The sequence below is a fragment of the Macrotis lagotis genome, chromosome X (assembly GCF_037893015.1).
Source record: "Macrotis lagotis isolate mMagLag1 chromosome X, bilby.v1.9.chrom.fasta, whole genome shotgun sequence".
NCBI lineage: Eukaryota > Metazoa > Chordata > Mammalia > Peramelemorphia > Peramelidae > Macrotis > Macrotis lagotis.
In genome coordinates this window covers 418,315,420-418,334,571 of record NC_133666.1, presented here as the reverse complement: position 1 = coordinate 418,334,571, position 19,152 = coordinate 418,315,420, and the positions used below count along the sequence as shown (strand labels likewise).

General features: G+C 35.0%; 1 protein-coding gene and 1 pseudogene across 5 annotated transcripts in view; one reads left to right on the top strand and one right to left on the bottom strand.

The window, feature by feature from the left end:
* The window catches only part of CHD7 (chromodomain helicase DNA binding protein 7), a 231,432-nt gene that overhangs the window by 25,190 nt on the left and 187,090 nt on the right, over positions 1 to 19,152 (top strand). The gene's annotated exons all lie outside the window — the stretch shown is intronic.
* Positions 2,077 to 2,368, bottom strand: LOC141499203 (cyclin-dependent kinases regulatory subunit 1 pseudogene; annotated as a pseudogene).

The following is a 19,152-nucleotide window of genomic DNA, read 5'->3' as shown; positions in this document are numbered from 1 at the left end:
TTTGAGCTTTTTTGAATTAAATCTTTCCAAATTCTAACATAATTAGATTCCCTGCCATTTCCTTTCTTATCTTTACAAATACTAATAGCTTAGCATTCTAACACTTCCTCCCAAAATTCTGGTCATTTCTTCTTTAACAACCAGTTCCTCTTTATTGGTCAGAATCAGATTAGATTGGAGGTAGGGGAACTGGAGGTAGAAGGCCAATGCAGTGATGCTATTATGAACTAGTTTATTGGTAGTGGAAGTGGAATAAAAGCTATAAATCTTAAAGGAATTTAGGTTTAGGGATTTTTTTTTTGTGCAAGGCAAATGGGGTTAAGTGGCTTGCCCAAGGCCACACAGCTAGGTAATTATTAAGTGTCTGAGACTGGATTTGAACCCAGGTACTCTTGACTCCAAGGCCAGTGCTTTATCCACTGCGCCACCTAGCCGCCCCCTCTTAAAGGAATTTAAAAAGAATAAATGATAGGATTTATTGATAGAGATTATGGATGCAGGCAACAATTGAATCAAAGATGACTCCAAAATTTGTAATCCAGAGATATCATAGCAAGTTGTTTTTTTTTTAAGAAAGGGTTTATTTATTTAGTTTGAGTTTTACAATTTTTCCCCCATTCCCTGCTCCCCCCCCCCACAGAAGGCATTCTGTTAGTGTTTACATTGATTTCATGGTATACATTGATATCATTTGAACTTGATGACAGAGAAATCATATCCTTAAGGAAGAAAAATAAAGTATGAGATAGTAAAATTATATAATAATATGCTTTTTTTTTTTTTCTAATTTGATGGTAATAGTTTTTGGTTTGTTCAAAGTCCATAATTCTTTCTCTGGAGCAAATTGTTTTTTGCAAGACTGTGGTTAAGTGACTTGTTCAAGATCACACAGCTAGTAGGTGTTAAGTGTCTGAGGTCAAATTTGAATTCAGGTCCTTCTGAATCCAGGGCTGCCCTCATCATAACAATTTTAATCAGATATTTTCCCTTTAGAAGGGGAGTGTGTGTGTGTGTGTGTGTGTGTGTGTGTGTGTGTGTGTGTGTGTGTTTGTGTATATATGTATGTATTCATTTTATTTCTTTGAAAAATATTTTCAGTAATGCGTTTTGTTTCCTATATTACCAATATTTTCTAATATAACCCTTCCCCACCTCCTCTTAGGCTTCTTTCATAGCAAAGATTAAAAAGGTTCAACAAAATTAATCAGTACGTTGAAAAAGTCTGACATCTACAATATTCCACGCCTATAGTTCCCTACCTGTGCAAAGAAAAAAGGTGATGCAAGAAAATCTATTTTGAATTTAAATCTCAATCTGTATACAATTTTAGAAGCATTTGATCCAAATATACAGGTCAAAATCTGAATCATAGATTCATTTTATTTTCTTCTTTTTTTGTCTGTGTTTCTTTTTATTTCTTTTTATTGTTTTTTGTATTTTACAATCCCCCCCATCTCTCTTCTCTCCCCAGCCCCCTCAGAAGCATAGATTCATTTTAAAAGAAATAGAATGACTTTTAATCATGAAAAAGAGGACTATTTGCTTTTGCAACAATAATACATTATGGTAAATAGAATTAATTAATTCTTTTGACCTTCCATCTTCAAATATGTTTAGATTATGTCATCTATCGAATTTAATATTTTTTTATTACAAAAACTTTCATTATTTAAGGGATTTAAACAGAAAAAAACATTTCTTGAATAAAATGGAAAGTTTCCAACAAGTGAAAATATAAATCTATTCGGTAATCTCACAAATAGCTTGGCGGGGGGGGGGGGGGGGGGGGGGGGGGGAAGGCCAAACAACAAATGGCAGCAATTATCCAAACTCTCCAACTCAGTTGTGATGAGATTTCAGTCACTTTGTTTTGTCCATCTTCCCAGTGGTTAGCTTGATAACAAGCTATCAAGCCTTCAGTGCATTCAGTGGGGTTGTAGTGGCAGCGGGGGTGGTAATGGTGAGGTGGCAGCTTTGCTCAAGAAGTTAGAGTTAATAGTACTTTCAAATAGTCTATCAAATATCCCTTTTGTACTTCCAAATGAGAAACAAGAAAGCAACACTATTAGAATGAAGTTAGTAGTTAAGGATTGCTATGTGCAATTTGAAGCAGAAAGTGACATGCTCTTTCATTTTTTTAGGCTTCTTGGACAGTGGTCATTGGAATAGTAAGATGTGAGACTGGTCCATAGATCATGTAATTGGCCCATCTTTGACTCTGCTGGCCACTAAGTTTCTTGCTCCTAGATTCAGATAACAAGTGGGTCTTAGAGACCAGTTTAGTTAAGTCCTTGGGCAACATGATGTGCTCATACTAGAACTCCTTATCTTCATATTTGTGCAAATAGTAAATATGTTTATGTGACATGTCTGCTCTTTTTCAGGGGACTCCAACCTTTTGCTGCTAGCTGCTTATCAATAGCTACCCACGTACCTTGTTCAGTATTAATGAACTAATAATAGTTAGATTTGTGACATAGGAACTAGATTATCAAATCCAGGGTGATAGATTTATAATTTGATTTAACATTTGAAATAGTCTAGAAAAATTAGATACACACACACACACACACACACACACACACACAGAGTTATCCCTTCCCCCTTCCATATTGCTGGGGGGATGGGGGAGGGTAGGGTGTTGGTCACAAGTACAGTAGCTTCAGGATCTGGAAAACATGCAAAAAATGTTTTGGCCCACTTTTCATACCAGAGAATAAGTCTGAATTATTATGGTATTAAAAAATAAAATAAGTTGATACTATACAATACTATTCATATATTTTATGCATTTCTGAGTTTCTTAACTATTTCTTTTTCATCTGCTGATCTTTGTGTGTCAACTGTAGCTTCTGCAAAACTCTGACAAAAAGTATATTTAATTTTTATACCAACCAATCTATGATATGTTGAAACTGCAATCATTTGTGGAAGGGATAACTGCATTGCTCTATTTTGAAACTAACCTAGTTATCTCTTAACTTTACTGTGTCTTATATGAACAGAAATTCCTACTAGGTTCTATAAGTAGAAAAAAGTTCAGCGAGGAAGACAAGGTTGAGAAAAGACTAGAATGATTTGTATCTTAAAACTACTGTAAATGCTTTATCTGAATGCTTTGAATCAATTTATTATTAATTTTTTAGCATACTTTTAACGTTGGAATATTTTTTCCTTTTTATACTTTGTACATATTCTTGAATATTTATAAGGATTTGTTATTCTTAATCTGAAGAGGTTGGAAAGAATATTGTTTTTGGAATCAAAAGGACACTGGTTTAAACTGTGGATATGTTACTTATTATCTATATGATCTTGGATAAGATACTTTGTATCTCAGTGCTTCAGTTCCTTGTATGGAAAATGAAGAAGCTGAACTGGATGACATCGAAGGTCTGTCTAGTTGTAAATCTGTCATTTTATTCCCAGTTAATTTTTATGTAATTCATTTTGTTGTACAAATAAGTGAATATAATGCCCAGTTTGTAGCTTTTCTGAATCTTGTAAGGAAGAATAGTTTAGATAAAAGTCTTCACAGATGAATTTTAAATGTGCTTGGTAATAACTGCACATTTAACACTCAAATTTCAGCATATTCAATGTATTATTTCTGTAATCTTTTCTAATTGCTTAAATATGTTAGCATGATATTCACATTTGAGAGATGAGGGAGATTCTTTAGCTTTGGTTAAAAAACTTCCTATGTATTGGTGTAAGTTGAAGTAGGTTATTAAAAAGAGTTTAACACCTGGAACTCATTCACTCTGGAGTAGTCTTTTCCTGTTTAAAGGTATTTGAGAGCAACTGCTTTTAGGCTGTTCTCTTGTTGTGAGGGCGCTTAACCTGAAAATCATTTCATTGAGGTGACAGAATTGCAGTTAAGATAAATTATTTCAGAACTTCTAAATCTTCACAAAGGCTTATGATCTTTTTCTGGCATGGTGTAGTACAAAGAAGTCTGACTCTGGAATGAGGGAAACTGGGTTGAAACTTCACTTTTACTGTTTATGTGACTTTGAGCAAAATACTTGACCTTCTTGGGTTTCATCTTCCTCAACTGCAAAATGAGTGACTTGGATTATCTGAGTTTTTTAAGACTTTGAGATTTATGATCTTATCCATTATTGTATCATTATCAAGATCAAAATCATTCTGAAATTCAAAAACAGAAAAGAAACATTTCTTCAGGGATCTAGATTGATTGTCATCATCTTATTATACAATTGTGAAACTATTTGGATATATACTTTGATGTAAATATTAATATTTTTATTAATATATTTATTAAGCACCTACTATATTGTGAAGTGCTGGGGATTTAGTGAAAGACAAGAGACAACCTCTACCCTTGAGGAGTCACAATCTAATAGGCAAACAACTACAAGACAAATATAGTATATATAGGAAATGATTAACTGAGGGAAAGCACTAGATTGATCATTAAAGGCTTACTCTAGAAGAAAAGATTATCTGTACCTTGAAGGAACACAGTGTAGTCAGGTTGTAGAGATGAGGAAGGAAAATATTCCAGGCATAGTGGATGATCAATAAAAAGAGCTGAAGTCAAGAGGTGAGTGTCTTGGTTGAAGAATAGCAGAGGACTAGATTGAGAAAATAGGTGGAGAGTGATATGGAGGTTACAAAATATAAGAAGACTGAAAAGGTAGGAAGGAGTCAAATTAGGAAGAACTTTAAAATTCAAGCAGAAGATTTTATATTTGATACTGGAGATCAAAGGGACTATTAGAGTTTTATTGAGTTGGTGATTGGGGGTGACTTGGCCAAATCTTTGCTTTAGAAAAATAATTTTGATGTCTTGAGTAGAGGATTGACTGAACTGGGAAGAGAAAATTGTGACAGCAAAACCAACCAGCAGGCTATTGCAATAGTTTTAGATATGAAGAGTGGTGGCAGTATCAGCCCTTCAACCAGTTGTCCCATATTTCCACCAACCTTCATTGCTAAACTCCTAGAATATTTTTTGAACCTAAACATCCATGTCACTATATCCACACTGTGAACTCCATTTTTTTTGCTGTAAATTTTATTGTAATTTCAAACTTCTTACCCTTATGGAAATTGGCAACTTGTTTCTAATTTGCTTTCTTAGAGAATTGTCTGGGAACATTAAATGACTGAAATGAATTCATCAAGGTGGGTATTGGAAGGTCCAGTTTTACTGGAATGTAGACTTTATGTCTAGGAGTAATGAAATAATTTAAGAATTTGGCCCATACTGTAGAGTGCTCCAAATGCCAAATAGTCTGTTTTATAGAGGGATTGTATGCAAACTTATAGACCAAGCAAATCAAGATGATGGTCCTGAAGGATAGGATATGAATCCTAAAGGATAGGACTTCTGTTCAGATCCTAAAAGTTTCATATACTATGAGTAGTTTTATTTATTCCTCCTCTGCTTAACAGGCCATTTCTCCTCTGCTTCCTTGGCCATGAAATCAATTTTCTGTGGGTGATTATTACTCTCTTTGTGGTCACCATATTCTTTTTGAGGTACAAGAAATTGATTCTTCAGAAATGATGCCAACACTTTAATGATGCTAAAATAATATTTAAAATGTATCATTAAAGATGAATTCCTATAAAAATTCCAAAAATCCCTGCTAAGTTCACATAGGTCCAGAATCAGAGACTTGAGAGTCCTCTGAAGCCCTCTAGCCCAAACCATACTTGAAAAGAAATCCCCCTTTATAATAAAAGATGAAAATAATTAAGCCCACACTTACTTGGATAGCTATAGAAGGGAGCAGCCTTCATCTTCCAAAAGTCTTCTTTTTGCTGGAGGCAGCTAGGTGGTGCAGTGGATAGAGCACTGGCCCTGGAGTCAGGAGGACCTGAGTTCAAATCTAGTCATAGTCATTTAGTAATTACCTATTGATCTGGGGCAAGTTACTTAACCCCATTCCCTGGGGGGGGACGACTTCTTTTTCCTTAAACAGCTTTGATTGTTATATGTATATATGTTTTCTTTATGACTAACTTAATTTACCTCTCTGCAATTTCCATACATTGCTCTAATTTCTTAGATTTGAACAGAAGTCCTATCTTTTTTGTATAGCATTATTTATTTCGTGATAAAGGAAATATAGGAGTGTAAAGTTGAAAGTAATGTCCTGCCTAATAATCTTCTAGTCAGAGCTGTGAAAATTCTAAGTACAGATGGGAGATAAGTTCAGATTGATATAACTTTAGCTCTCCTCTTTTCCCCTTAAAAAGGATGCTGAGAGAAATATTGTACAAATTCAAAGGAAATTTATAAGAGGAAAGGTGAAAACTCTGGTGGATTTAGAATCATAGAATCTGAGGTAGAAGGGTATCTCAGGATCCAAATATTCAGAATCCAAATCCTACTAAACAGGAATCATATCTGTAAATATTTCAAATAGTGATCCAGATTTTACTTGAATATCTTGAATGATGGGAAATGCTGTATTCTGTTCTTACCAGACCAGATCTAAAGAATTGTGTTCTAATCCGTATACTTCATTTTAATAAGTTGAGAACAATAAATTGAAGGACCTTGAATTAATGATATGTAAGTATCAGTTGAAAGAACCTGATTATTTAATATGGAGAAAAACAGTTTTTGGTGGGGATGATTACTTTTGATGATTACCTTTTCAAGTATTTTAAAGGTTTAAAAAAAATTAGACTTGTGTTTATCACTAGAGTAAAGAACTCTCCCTTGTTAACAAGTTAGCCTAAGTCAAGCAAAACAAATTCATACATTGTACAGGTCTGAAAACATGTCCCATTCTGTACTTCTGGTCCATAACCTATTTGTTCCTCCTGACTCTGGGGTTGGTGCTCTATCCACTGTGCCACCTAGGTGCCCCCATAACCTATTTGTTAAGAACTGTCTGAAATGGGTTGTATAATTCATCACTGGTACTTGAGCCATGTTTGGACATTGCATTGATCAGAGTTTTTTAGACCTTTCAAAATTGTTTTTCTTTACAATGTTACAGTCATTGTATAAGTTGAAGTTCATTTTACTTTGTGTCAGTTCATTGTGGTCCTCCCAGATCCCTTTGAAACTGCCCATTTTATGGCACTGTAATAAAATTCCATTATATTCAAATACCATAATTTGTTCACCCTTTCTTCAGTTGATGGATACAATCCCTTCCCTACCCCTAGTTTCTGGTTCTTTCACCAGAATACTACTATGAATACTTTTATACATAATGGGTATTTTCTTTCTGTCTTTCATATATTTGTGGTATATGCTAGAATTTCCCGGCAGTCTCCACACTATGCTGTCTCTACTTAGACCATTATCTCCATCCCACCAGAAAATTAACCTTAGAGTCTTCTAGGATCTATGCTTCCTCAACTTTTCTGGGTCATTTCCTTGCCATACTGCATCCATGTACACTTTTCTTACCCCACATCTCTCTCTCTTTCTCTCTCTTTCTCTCTCTCTCTCTCTCTCTGTGTATATATATATATATATATATATATATATATATATATATATATATATATATATATATATATATATATATATATATATATATATATATAGCTTCTCCCACTAGAATGTTGTAAGCATCTCAAGAGTAGAGTCTGCCTTGCTTGCATTTATACTTAGAAGGCTTAGTACATTGCCTGGCACATAGCAAATATCCAATAAATATTCTTTCTCTTTTCTGCCTATATCTTTCTATCTTATCCATCTATCCATCATCTTCCTTGTAAAAGTATCATTGAGACAAAGGGTATTGTGCTTGGTTGATTATTTTTGGTTTAGTTCCAAATTGCTTTTCAGAATGGATGGAGCAATTCACAGTCTCTCCAAAAAAATCATCATTTTTTTCCTTGTCATCTTTGCCAATATGATGGATGTGAAACAGAACCTCAGAATTGTGTTTTAATTTAAATTTCTCTTACTAGTGATCTGGAACTTTTTTTTAATATGGCTGTTGATAGCTTGCTTTTCTTTTAAGAATTACCTGTTATATCCTTTGACCATGTATCCTTATGTTGCAAATGAGAAATAGAGCAATAATATAATTTGCTCAGTCTCACACAATTACTAAATACCAGAGTGGGGGACCTAGTCCTTCTAATTCAAAATCACAGAATCCAGAGACCTTAGAGGTCATGTAGTCTAATTCAGTCCTGGAAAACAACTCTCTTTACAATATGCCTAATAGTTTTTATAGACCTTGCTTAAAAGATCTTTCATAAGGAAAACCCATTGCCTCTCTAAGTTATTCAACTTTTGGGTACCTTTATTAGGAAGTTTTTTTTTTTAGTTTTTTTTTTTTTGCAAGGCAAATGGGGTTAAGTAGCTTGCCCAAGGCCACACAGCTAGGTATTATTAAGTGTCTGAGACTGGATTTGAACCCAGGTACTCCTGACTCCAGGGCCAGTGCTTTATCCACTGCGCCACCTAGCCACCCCAGGAAGCTTTTACTTTATAAATTCTAAATCTGTCTTTTTGCAATTTCACAAAATCAAGACCCTTCTTATTTTCATCTTGAAGCCAGCTCTACCTACACAATGCTGAAATCATATGCATTCTTTAAGTTCTGTTTCAAATACTGTATTATAAATGAAATTATCCTCCTCTTCACAGGTATAAATTCTTTGAGGTCAGAGATTGTTGTTTTTAATCTTTGTAACCTTCTTACAGTTTATGCTTTAAAAATGTATACTGAATTAAAATTCTTTCCAACCATACCCCATGCTAGTCACCAAATGAAAATGATTTTTCCTCTCTTTTTATTTATTTTTCTAGTACTTTTTCCATTCCTTTTTTGGTATTTGTTGTATTCTATCATTAATTAAACTATTAATAACAACAATAATAATGATAACAACATCTCCCATACTACATTATAAATGCACTATGGACAGACTTTCTCATCTTTGACTTTTAAGAACCTTTGACAGAACCTTGGATAGCATAGACACATGATACATTTTTGAATGAGAGTCTCTCTCTCTCTCTCTCTCTCTCTCTCTCTTTCTCTCTCTCTCTCTCTCTCTATATATATATATATGTATTGAAGTAGAGGATCTAAGACTACAATCTTTTGGATAGTTAGCAGCTTGGCATAGTGGGGAAAACCATGAACTAGGAAATTATAAAATATGGGTTTGGATAACTGCTCTGCTATTATCTGTGTGACCTTGGACAAATCACTTTACCTCTATATCATTGCTTGGAAACTTAGAGAATTTATATTGATTCATCAGTTATAGGAATTTGATTTTTCTCTATACTATGCACAAGTTATATTATAGATTATAGATCTTTTATAGTTTTTACATCATGCTGACTTTGCCAATATGCCCAAGATATTCAGAGACTATGCATTAACTTTTGTCATGGAAAAACTATTTGCAATCTAAATTTATGATCAGTGTAAAAGTAAGAGGTTGCTATTATTGACTTGATATAAAATGATGATATAGCAAATTATAAGAGAAATAGATTATTTAAAAATTGTATCAAGAAAGTAAGCTTTGGTGCTAATGATTTAATTGAGTTTTGAACTATTCTAGAGATCTGGAGAACAATTTATAATCTAAATCTACTCATGACATAATTTGTAGACCATTTTCATCATTGTCACTTCCATGCAGTTTTTTTTTTAGGTTTTTTTTGGCAAGGAAAATGGGGTTAAGTGACTTGCCCAAGGTCACACAGCTAGGTAATTATTAAGTGTCTGAGACTGATTTGAACCCAGGTACTCCTGACTCCAAGGCTGGTGCTCTATCCACTGCGCCATCTAGCTGCCTCCCATGCAGTTTTTTTCTCTTTTTTTCCTTTTTTCTCTTTAGGTTTTTGCAAGGCAAACAGGGTTAAGTGGCTTGTCCAAGGCCACACGGCTAGGTAATTATTAAGTGTTTGAGACCGGATTTGAACCCAGGTACTCCTGACTCCAGGGCCGGTGCTTTATCCACTACGCCACCTAGCCACCCCCCCCCCCCCATGCAGTTTTTATATAAAATGTAGAACTATTTGATTGGGATACAGAGAACTCAAATTCATTATGTATCATCTGTTAAAATTTGTATTGGGCAACACAAGAACACTGAAGCAAATGCTATATAATGAGTAGTATACTGAGATGAAGGAACTTAAGAAGAAACAATAAGAAATAAAGTTAGCAGTTAGCTAGCATTTATTAAGTTTCTAGTATATGCTAGGCACTGTGCTAAAAACTAGGGATACAAAGAAAGGGAAAAAAATCCCTGCTATCATGGAGTGCCCAGTCAATTAAAGAAGACAATATGTAAACAACTTTACCCACAAGATATGTACAGGGTAAATTGGAGGTAATCCCAGTGGCAATGCACTAATATTAAAGGCTTCTTATGAAAGATAGTTGAAATTTGAAGGAAGTCACAAGAAACAAGAGGAATGAGAGAATTCTAGGCATGGAGGATAGTCAATGTTCAAGAACAAGATGAGAGACCTGTATCTCTGGATCATAAGAGTTTGTGAGGAGAGAAAAGTATAAGAAGACTGGAAAGTAGGGACACATCAATGTGTATGTGTGTGTGAGAAACATAAGATCAGACCTATAATTTAGGAAGATCAGTTTAAATGAATGACAGGTGGCGGAAAGGAGAGATTGAGACAGGCAGAGGAAACTGCAGGCTATGGCAGTTGTCCATGGGTGAAGTGCTGAAGCACCAGAAAGATGACAATGCCAAAGGATAGAAAGGAGGATGAAAGGGATGAGAGATGTTGTGAAGGGAGAAATGACAGGACTTGAAAACTGATTGGATATGGGGGGTGAGAGAGTTTGTAGTTAAAAGATGACACCTTTTTTTGTGATTCAGGGTAGCTGTAATGGTATCCTTCATAGCACATAGGATGTACTGGGATAGGAAGAAAGATAATGAATTCAATTTGGGGCATTTGAGTTAAGATGTCTATGGGGCATCTAATTGGCAGTTGGAGATGCAGGACTGGAGGTAGGAAGAGAGGATGGGACTAGACAAATAGATCCCTGGGTCATTTGCACTGAGATGTCAATTTAAGTCAGGTAGTTGATGAGATTACCATGTGAAACTGTGATAATGACTTTAGGCTTTTGCAAGGCAATGGGGTTAAGTGGCTTGCCCAAGGCCACTTAGCTAGGTAATTATTAAGTGTCTGAGACTGGATTTGAACCCAGGTACTCCTGACTCCAGGGTAGGTGCTTTATCCACTGCTCCACCTAGCCACCCCTACCATGTGAAACTGGATAGAAGAGTAGGATCAAGTGAAATATGTTTTGGGAATGTTATATAAATGTAGATTAATATAACTGTAGAAGTAAATAAATTACAGATCCTTTTATTTTGTAGTAAGGAATAGATGTGACTAAACAAACAAAAAACCCTAGCATATTCCATTAGTAATATCTTCTATTTTTCCAGACTCTTTACTTTCAATCTTCTTTGAATCTTTTTTTTTTTGGTCTTCACACCATTGCCTCAAACATCTGATCGATCATCAAACTCCAAATTTATGATAGGATCTCAGATTTGGAATGGAAAGGGAACTTAAGACACTTCACAGCGTCTCACATTAGACTTCTCTTACTAATTAACTTCCTAATGTATCATTCTGATTATATTCCTCATTTTTTTAGGAACCTTCAATAGCCTCTCAAATCCTTCACTTTAGCATTCCAAGCATAAACCTTCTTCTTCATCGTCATCACTGCCATCACCATCATTGTCATCAACTTTAACATGTAGTGCTTTAAGGTTTGCAAAACCTTTCACATTTGATTCCACAATAACCTTTTAAGTCTTAAAAACATCATTATTTTCATTTTACATATGAGAATATTAATGCTAGAAGAAGGCAAATGATTAGATTATATAGCTGGTAAATGTTGGAAATGGAATTTGAGCCTAACCCACCATATCTATTTATTTTGAAGTTAGCATGTTTAATTCTTACTTCAGGGCTACCATGTCCCCTTTCTACCTATCTTATAATCTTCTCTTTTAGATTCTCTATTACCAGTCAAACTGCGCTCCCATTCCATCCTGCCCTTCCTTTCCTGTACTAATGGTTTGTGCCATTTCATCACCATTTTTGTGGAAATTTCTTTCTTCAAAGCCATCTCAGAAGTTATTTCTTCTATGAAGCTTTCTTTTCCTTCTGTTGTTGATAATCTATCTTCCCTCTCAAATTTCTTATGCTTGCTATCTGACCCTGCTCTTTTGTGCTCATCTTACTCTCTCTTGTATCAATTATTTGTATTTGTCTTTCCCATCATTACAGAGAAAGCTCCTTGAAAGTAAGGCCATATTCATTCACATTGTACACTGAATACCTAGTACCTATGTATGTAGTAGGTACATAATTGATGAATTGAATTGAAAGTTAGATCTTATAAGACTTATAAAGACTAAGTTCTGTAAGATCTGTAAGGAACAACTATATTTTCTGTTGATAATTGATTCTTGTCCTTAGTTTTCAAAGAAAACCAAAATGACATCACTGTGTTTGACACAAATTATAGTGTGTCCAACTATGACTGATAATATGAGGCTGGAATGCTCTACTACAGGTTGGGTACGAAGAGTCCATGTGAACACCTTGGGTGCATATGTCACATTCTTTTGGGCTGCTTCAATTCTTCCTTCCTTATAGAGTACAGCACACTCACTGATGAGGGCATGCCATACTGGATGGTCCTGTGCCAGTGTCTCCCAAGCTGTACAATCAATTGTAAAGTTCTTCAATAGGACCTTCTCATTGACTGTCTCGGTATCATTTCGTCTGACCCTCTTGTGAGCTCTTGTCTTGTGTGAGTTCTCCATAAAATAATTTTTTTAGCAAGTGTATGTCTGGCGTTCTAACAGTGTGTCCAACCCATTGTAGTTGCACTCTCTGTAGTAATGTTGGAGTGGTAGCAGTTTAGCTTGAGAAAAGACCTCAGTGTCTGGTATCTTTTCCTCCCAGGTGATATTCAGAATCTTCCTAAGACACTTTAAATGGAAGCGATTCAATTTCCTGACATGGCACTGGTAGACTGTCCAGATTTCACAGGCATATGGCAACGAGATCAGCACAACAGCTCTGTAGACCTTCAGTTTGGTAATCAGTCTAATATCTTTTCTGTCCCATACTTTCTTTTGTAGTCTCCCAAATACTGAGAGGGAATAGATTGTCCTGTTATACAGTCACAGGTATATTTCTCTTTAACCAGAGTTCTCGCTAGGCTGATCCTTCACTTGGAAGTTGGTCACCTTCCTGAGAGCCAGTGTAGCTTCAGAAAGGGTAGAGGAATAGTTGAGATATGGTGTTTGCTGCCTGACAACTCCAGGAAAAATGCCAGGAACAGAACAGAGTTCTGTATACAACATTTGCAGATCTGACCAAGGTTTTTGATACCATCAGTCATGAAGATTTGTGGAAAATTATTCAAAATTTGGTTGCCCGGAGAAGTTCATCAATACTATATGTCAGTTCCATGATGGTGTGCATGCCTGGGTTCTGGATAGTGGATGATGCTCTCTGGATTTCCCAGTCACCAGTGGAGTAAAACAAGGATGTGTCCTTGTGCATGTTTTCAACTATGTTATCAAACGCCTTAATTAAGGATGAACATGGCCTCAAAGTCAGCCATAGCATTGATAGCAAATTCTTTAATTTGAAAAAGTTACAAGCTAAGACTAAAGTGGAGGGAATGTTGGTGCATGATCTTCTGTTTGCACTTCATTGTGCATTCAATGCAACCTCTGAAGCTGAGATGCAACAAAATATGAATTGATTCTCTGCTGCTCATGCTATTTTTGGTCTAACAATTAGTATCAAGAAAACACAGGGGCTCCATCAGCCAGCGCCACACCATCCATATGTGGAATCATTGATTACAGCGAATGGAGAAGTTTTGAGTACTGTGGACAAGTTCACTTACCTTGGCAGTGTTCTTTCCAAGGAAGTACACATTGATAATGAGGTTGACACTTGCATGGCCAGAGCTAGCTGTTGGTAATTACTATCCTTGTGAATATGGAAGACAGTACAAATTATACATCTGCAGACTTTTTAATTACATTGACATTTGTTAGTGAAACAGATGGGTTCTCCAATCTAAATTTTCAAATAATTTCATTTGGGATTTTGTACTGTGACCTTTCAAAAATTGAACTTTTATAAGGTGTCCCAAAAGTCTTAGTGCAATTTAAAGCTTCAATAGCTTACTATACAGAATATCCTGAAAGCTATTATTATGCACTAAGACTTTTGGGACACTATATAGCTAAGGACTTTTTTTTAAATGAAAATCAAGATCAGTATGCTGGTTACACCTCCATAATAAGTATAACTTTGAATTAAAACACTGACTTAATTTTTTTCTTGATTCCATCTATTTTTTCATGTGATATTCTCCTCAGTGTCATAGGCATTCCTTGAATCTGTTTAATTATCACCAGAAAAGTTCCTGTTTTAATTGTTAATTTTTATTTGTTGAGGTCGATGTGGATGAGAAAAAAAAGAATTCTTTGAATTATGATTAGATTGAATTAGGCAAGAGATTCAACTTTATTTGGCATAGATTGACTAGAGTGTGATCTGTATTTTTCTAGATTTTATTTCTTGAATGTCACTTTGCTCACCCCTCTCCTTAAATTCCCTAAGAAATTGAGATTTGATCCTTAATGTGTTGATAAGATAAGTTTGCTTGGTATAATGAATAAGATACCAACTTAAAATCTGGGAGACTTAGATTCAAATTTTGCCTTAGATATATGATTCTAGGTAAGTCATTTAACTTCTCTCTGCCCTAGTTTCCTTATTGTAAATTAGGGGATTAGATTTATTGTCCACTAAGGTTATTAAGGTTTCCTTCTATCTCTAAACATTTGATCTTATTTCTTTCCTAGGTTACCTTTATTCTTAGGGTAAATGTCCTTTTTGTTGTGGTGATTGTTGGGTTTTTTTCTTGGAAACAATTGAGGCTAAGTGACTTCCCTAACTATTTAAGACTAGATTTGAACTTTAGGTTCTCCTAACTCCAGAACCAGTGCTTTATCCATTTCACCACTTAGCTGCGCCTGAAATGTCCTTTAGAAAAGTTCTTTTGGTACTCTTTGGTGGAGTCATTATTTATCAGTGCTGACATTTCCTATAAATCTTAACATTTTAGACAGTACTTCAGTCTCATACTCGGACTTTTCTGTCCAAACTCCTTCTCGAGTATGTTGTATATTGAGGAATATTGTGTAAGGGAAAAAACATAGGTCAGGTTGACCAGTTTGACCTTGTCACCTTGGGAAAAAACCCTCTGTCTTGAAATCCTCGTTTCCTGGTTGGTAACTCTTTTCATGAGATCAGTATTTTAGCAAGGACTACAGCCATGTTTCAGCTCATCATTTGCCCTTTAGGAATAAGGGAGAAACATCATGTACACATGTTTAAAATAAATATCAGGTAATTTTGAGGTGGGGAGGAATGAATAGAGGGGTGGTAAAGGGGATCATGAAGAGGGTGGTAGAAATCAAGAGACCAATTAGAGTATAATTTCAACAATCTGAGTGGGAGTTTGAAGGTCTAACTAAAGTATCATGAGCACCTACAATAAGAAGGTAAAATTTACTGGATTCAGCAATTTTCTTGGACTGGCAAGTCAGTTGGTTCCATCAGGGATCTTACCTCTTTTTTTAGTTTTTGCAAGGCAATGGGGTTAAGTGGCTTGCCCAAGGCCACACAGCTAGGTAATTATTAAGTGTCTGAGGCCGGATTTAAACTCAGGTACTCCTGACTCCAAGGCCAGTGCTCTATCCACTGTGCCACCTAGCTGCTCCCCTGGGAACTTGTCTCTTACTGGGAGGAGTCAACATATATACAGATATAAAATATATTTGCAGTTGTATGAGGTAGAAGACACTAACAACTTAGCAAATCAGTAAAGTCTTCCTAAAGGAGGTAGCCTTAGAGCTGAACCATGTTAATCATGTAGGCCAGAGATGGAATACTGTATAAGGGAAGAAGCAGGTAGATCAGTTTGACCAGGATTGAAAATTTTGTCTTCCTGATAACATGCAATCAACATGAAGTAGCATGCCAGACCTTTTAAGAAAGGTTTTAAATGTCAGAAATTTCTCCTTTATGCAGAAGACATTACACCACCTTGAACACTAAGTCAAATAAATGCTTTCTTCAAATCAATAAGTACTATAGGATTTCATATTCTCTTGATATTTCAGTTTGTGATTAGATGGATGAAAATATCTTAAGAATTAAGAAAAATATCTTGAATTATTTCCCTTTTTTTTCCTTCTTGTATTTTTATCGGGAATAGTCTTAATTCATATATGGATCAATTTCATAAAGATCTTTATACAAGTGACAAAATAAACATATGGATTAGAAGTTGCTGATATATTGATCACAAAGATTATTTAGATTAAGACCTCATGGAGCTTAAATCAATATTAACTCCTCTGAGCCTCAGTTTCTTTATATGGAAAATGGGGTAGCCAACTAGATCAGTGATTTTCTGCTTTTTGTTTCATGAACTCCTTTTAGCAGCTACAAGAGTTCTTTGTGAATTTCTAGGATTAACTTTATATACTACTCATATTATTTTAGATTTGTTCATTTAAGTGCTTACAAAAACACACTTTTGCTAAGAAAAACTCTAAACTAAAATTTATATTATGTAATTATAAAAAGTGAACTTTTATTCTACCTATAATTATAAAAATGTCATAAAATTCTAAAATAATTATTAATTTTAAGTGAGATACTATAAGAATTAAAAGCAATAGTCCTGTAAAACTTCATGCTTGGGGCAGCTAGGTGGCGCAGTGGATAGAGTGCCGGCCCTGGAGTCAGGAGTACCTGGGTTCAAAGCCGGCCTCAGACACTTAATAATTACCTAGCTGTGTGGCCTTGGGCAAGCCACTTAACCCCATTACCTTGCAAAAAACAAAAAAACAAAAAAAAAACCTTCATGCTTATGCAGTTATCTGCAAGGCTTCCTATAAATTTTATAGGGATTTTTATATTCATATTTTATGTAAATTTTATATTTTATTTTTACATTAAACAAAACAAGTTTCAACTTAGATGTTTAGTATAATATAAATAACAAAATTTAGAAATTTTATATTGATGGACTGTTTTATTTGAATGAAAGGTTTGCTGTCTGGCTTAATAGGTAGTCTTAAATCTGCATTGAATTTATTTATTTTGATTTAAAACAAGAATAAAGTGAAACATAAATTTGTGGTAAAAATGGTATGAGAATTTTACAATTTGATGAGAGATGGAAATTCATTTTTTTAGCCATCTAATGAATTGATGAAAACATATATCTCATTACATTATAAAGATCTACTTGTAAATAATAAAGTACAGTAGTGTATGTACATTGCTTTGCTTAACAATATTTGTATATAAAATAATCTTTATAAGGAAAGAATCTCTTTCACGACTCTTACTGTTGATACACTGACTATACTCTCACAAACATTCTTACCAGTGTTGCTAGCTAGTTAATTTGAAAATCCACCAGATGGAAGAATAAGAACATAAACAGAAGAGAAGATTCAATCAGAAAACAGTCTTAGTACTGAAAAGAGAGGCAATTAAGGTTTATTTTTGCAAAACATTTATTAAGGTTCCATGATAACTACATGATGTGAATGCCCAGTGATCATGGTTTTTAAACAGCCCGATATTTGTGTTGCTAGAACAAAAATTGTTATAACATCTTGATCATGTGATTAGTCAGCTAATGAAGTATGGTTTCAGGGTAACAGGAAAATGAAGGAGCTACTCTGTTGCAGTATACAAAACTTGAGAGTATTTGCTGCATATGATCATCTGTTGGGAATAGATTTGCTTTTTGAATGTTGAACCCTTGTGACAGTTTGGAAACAATTTGATGACAGGTTGAGAAATGATAAGAATACATTGTTCTTATAGAATTGGTCAGTTTGATTTAATTGCTTCCAGACCAAAATTGTGCACATGATCATAATGGTTTCAAATCAGAGCAGAAACAAACTTATATGTTTCAAATTTGCTCTTATTTGTTGCAGAGGAAAATTATATTTGCAAATTTTTTTTAGGATTTTAAAATTCCTAGTCATATTGCTTATTTTGCCCAGTCAAGCCTTAGCTTTTTTGGATCACTCCCACCATTCATTGCCTTTACTCCTACACTTGTACTGCTGAATGAAGGGGAAGAAAATCATGCAATCATTCTGATTAGATACACAAAAATTGTTACATAAACTTGACTGGGCCCTCTCTGCTACTTGACAATCCTTTTTTACCTCACTTATGAACTACTTTCCACAGTTAGTCTTAAAGCTTTCATCCCTCCAAAACTCCCCTCCTGTCACTCTTATCTGAGAGCCTCCCCCTTTCCCCTCTTATTTATCTCCTCTTACTGGGTTGCCTTATGCAACTTACTTCTCCTTCAGTCCTGTCTCACATGAGGAAGTACTTTACTCCTTACCAAGGCTAAATCTCTTTACTTGTTTAAGAGATCCCATTCTATTCTGTCTCATTCAACAGATTGCCCCCTCTATCATCCCTACTCTTTTACTTATTTTTATTTTTTTAGGATTTTGCAAGGCAATGGGGTTATGTGACTTGGCCAAGGCCACACAGCTAGGTAATTATTAAGTGTCTGAGACTGGATTTGAACCCAGGTACTCCTGACTCTAGGGCCGGTGCTTTATCCACTATGCCATCTTTCACTTATTTTCAATCTTTCCGTGTCCACTGACTCATTTCCTACTGCCTGAATACATGCCCTATCTTGTTTTCTGGAAAAACCAAAAACCATTTCATCTTTCTACCCCCACTAATTATCATCCTTTATCATTTCTTTCTTTGTAGTTAAACTCTTTGAAAAGGTTATCTTCAGCAGATGCCTGCTTTCTCTCCCCTTATTCTCATTTTAACTACTTACAATCTGGCTTCTGACCTTATTCTACTGAAACTACTCTGAGTTATCAAATCCAATGACCTTGTCTCAGTCTTATTCTCACTGAGCTCTTTGCAGCCTTTTAACCTATCATTCTTCTCCTTGATATAATTCTTCTCTAGGTTTTTGGGTCACTACTCTCTAAGCTCTATTTGCTCCTTCTCTTGTCTCCTTTGCTGGATCCTCTTCCATATTTCTCCTTCTACCTATAGGGGGA